A 3,441-nucleotide genomic window follows, 5' to 3' on the forward strand; every position below is an offset into this window, starting at 1 on the left:
ATCAACCTAAGATCAAGTGTTAGAATGTCTGGGAGATCCAACTAGTGTTATTGCTTCACAAATACCATGCAAGTAATATGAATGTGTATTTTTAAAGGTTGCTTCAGAGCTCCCCTTGCCTCCTTATTCTGACATCTATTTGTTCTAGTGAATTATTAAATCATAGACTCAACCTTATAGAAAATATTATAGCTTTATTTAAATAACAGAAAACAAAAAATTTCAAAGTAATTGAAAAACAGAAACTTTATTATTCATATCATGCTGGTGGCTCACCAGTAAAGAATCTGCCAGCCAATGCAGGAGATGCGGGTTCAATCCCTGGGTCCAGGAGATCCCCTGGAGAAGAAAATGGCAACCCACTCCAGTATTCTTGCCTGGGAAATCCCATGGACAGAGGAGCCTGGTGGGCTACAGTCCATAGGGTCACAAAGAGTCAGACATGACTTAGCGACTGAACAACAGTATGTTTAAGAGTTCACTTAATTAAGGGGCTATTTTGAAAAAAATCTAACAAATTCTACTGCAGCTGTATCAACAAAGTGTCTTAAGAATGATCACTTCCAATTTCTTTCAACCAGGTGACAAGATTCAGGAAGGCAGAGTCTTTAATGATTTTTTGCATGGTTCTTACGACTGCATAGTTCTGGGCCTACAGCAGGATCTGCACAATCTTTTTCAGAATTTTTGGTTATTGGTTATTGGTTTGACAGTGTTACTGAGCATACTTTTCCAAGTGTACTTGAACTACACTTGCCCTCATATTTATTATTCATAATCAAGTGCCTAAGTAACCATTCAGAGAAGAATAACTAACAGTAAAATGTGATTTTTTTTAAACCATGCATTATTAAGCTATATTAGGTTTTGATCAAATGCAATTCTGGTCCCCATCAACTCAACAGCTAACCAGTGACCTCATTTCATCCTTAGTTTCCTAATTTTTATTTCCTTAAACTGTTGTGGCTGAACATTACCGCAGTGGATTTACTCTATTCTTTCTTCTTTATTTGCCATCTTGCCATTTCAAAAAAAAAAAAAAAATGAAGGCTAAAATTCATGAGCTATTAATTCACATATGAAGTGTTGACTACCTAATGTAAAATGAAGATGCTTTTAGCTTGATATTAGTAGTGCTAAGATACACATAAATTTTTGAGAATCATAGCTATTCATAACATTTGCACAGCTTTAAAAAATTTAGTTATTTTTATGTGTATATAGCTTTGAGACTACTTTCTCCTGCCTGTGTCCAAGGATACCATCAGTAATAACGTCACCACCACATCAAAGTCTAAAAGTGATGATACAGGAAAAGGGAGAGATTTTCTTCATGCTTGGCTAATACATTTTGCTACTCCATGGCTTTCTGCCTCACTGATTCCTTGAGATGGCAAAATATGAAAATAAGAACCATCAGTAAACTGTCTTCATATCTCACAGGTTGATCAAAATAGTTAACATAATACATTGAATATGATAGCTTCTTTAGGATTTATACACTTACTTAAAGGCAAATGCTATAAAAATCTATATAGATTCTAATGGTTGTTGTCATTAAAAATAACATTTGGCTGAAACTGTTAAGTAATATGTTTGCCTCTAATGGGATTAGAGCTGAACAACAGTAATAACTTTCAAATTACTCATACAATTACAACAGAGTGAGTGGCAGGAAGCAATTTTCTATTTTCATTTAGCTTTCTCCTCTGAGGGATTTTTAAAAAGGCTATAAATACTTCAGGAAAAAAGTATGAATGCTACAGTTAACCACCCATGGGTTGGGCTGTCTTAACTTCTCATTGAGTATGTATTGAGTCATGTTATATTTTCCCATAAACTTACTCTTAACAGAACTTTGAATAAAAATCACAGTACCGTATGACTTGCTTTTAAATCTCAGATAAAATGAGCACTTATATGACTGAATAAAACAAATTCTACAAGCTGGATTGGTAACCACATTTATGTCACTGAATTTAACTAATTTTTGTTGCCCTCCCCCCTCCTTTTGAAGCAAAAATCTTTACACTGTGTGATAAATGAAAATTTATATCAAGAAGTAGTATACAAATCCTATGGCTAATATTAGGTAAAACTGATATATGATTCTTTGAAAATATTGTTTTTTAAACTGTATATTTTTACTGTGTCCTAAGACTTTCACTACTGTAATTTTAGTAAGGAATAGTTGTTATTTTTGTAAAGAAACTTATATACTATAAGAAATCTGAATTTGGGTCCATATTAAATTTTTTTCTACATTACTGTTTCAAGCAAGTGGAAAACCTGAAATAATTATACAGAGACTATACACACACCTATCACTTATTCTGTAATTAACATTCACCATGATTGTTTACCACATTCATTTATTCATCAATCTACCTTATTTTAAAATCATCCCTCATTCTAGGAAGGACTCTGTGTCAACTTAAAATTGAAAGGAAGCATGAGGAAATGGAGAAATGCCCACTATTGATGATGTTCAAACTTAGGTTGACTTTAGCAGAGAGAGTCCAAAAAATATCCAAGTCTCAGGTGAATAGCTGGGTTATATAAATAATTCTTGTAATTTTGATGATCTTCAGGTAAACATATGAGGTCAAAGATTTAAGTAATTTAGTAATGAGGAAACCACTACAAAATTGAGACACATTTAAGAGAGAAATTGAGGAGCTATGTAGGAATAATAAAGGGATACATAATATTGCTAAATAACATACACAATTAGAGACTTAGAAAACTCCAGTGAACCTAAGGATGGCGGGCACTGGTTTGGTGGCCGGGGAGGTTGTAGTGGATGCGCTGCCGTATTTTGATCAGGGTTATGAAGCGCCTGGTGTTCACGAAGCGGCTGCCGCATTGGTGCAGGAGGAAACTCGCAGATACTGACCTACGAAGAACTATCTAAGCTACCTGATGGCCCCGGATTATTCTGCTTTTGAGACAGACATAATGAGAAATGAATTTGAAAGATTGGCTGCTCGACAACCAATTGAATTGCTCAGTATGAAACGATACGAACTTCCAGCCCCTTCCTCTGGTCAGAAAAATGACATCACTGCATGGCAAGAGTGCGTAAACAATTCTATGGCGCAGTTAGAGCATCAGGCATCAGGAATTGAGAATCTGGAACTAATGTCCCAGCATGGATGCAATGCCTGGAAAGTGTATAATGAAAATCTAGTTCATATGATTGAGCATGCACAGAAAGAGCTTCAGAAGTTAAGGAAACATATTCAAGACTTAAACTGGCAATGAAAGAACATGCAACTCACAGCTGGATCTAAATGAACAGAAATGGAGTCAACCTGGGTATCCCTGGTCAGTAAGAATTATGAGATTGAAAGGACTATTGTACAATTAGAAAATGAGCTCTTTCAAATGAAGCAGCAACACGGAGAGGCAAACAAAGAAAACATAGGGCAAGACTTCTGA

At 35.2% G+C, this 3,441-nt stretch overlaps 1 pseudogene; it reads left to right on the top strand.

Moving 5' to 3' along the window:
* The first annotated feature begins 2,763 nt into the window (after positions 1-2,763).
* On the top strand, positions 2,764-3,441 carry LOC138071422 (pre-mRNA-splicing factor SPF27 pseudogene; annotated as a pseudogene).

The sequence above is a fragment of the Capricornis sumatraensis genome, chromosome X, assembly GCF_032405125.1.
Source record: "Capricornis sumatraensis isolate serow.1 chromosome X, serow.2, whole genome shotgun sequence".
NCBI classification, from domain to species: Eukaryota; Metazoa; Chordata; class Mammalia; order Artiodactyla; family Bovidae; genus Capricornis; species Capricornis sumatraensis.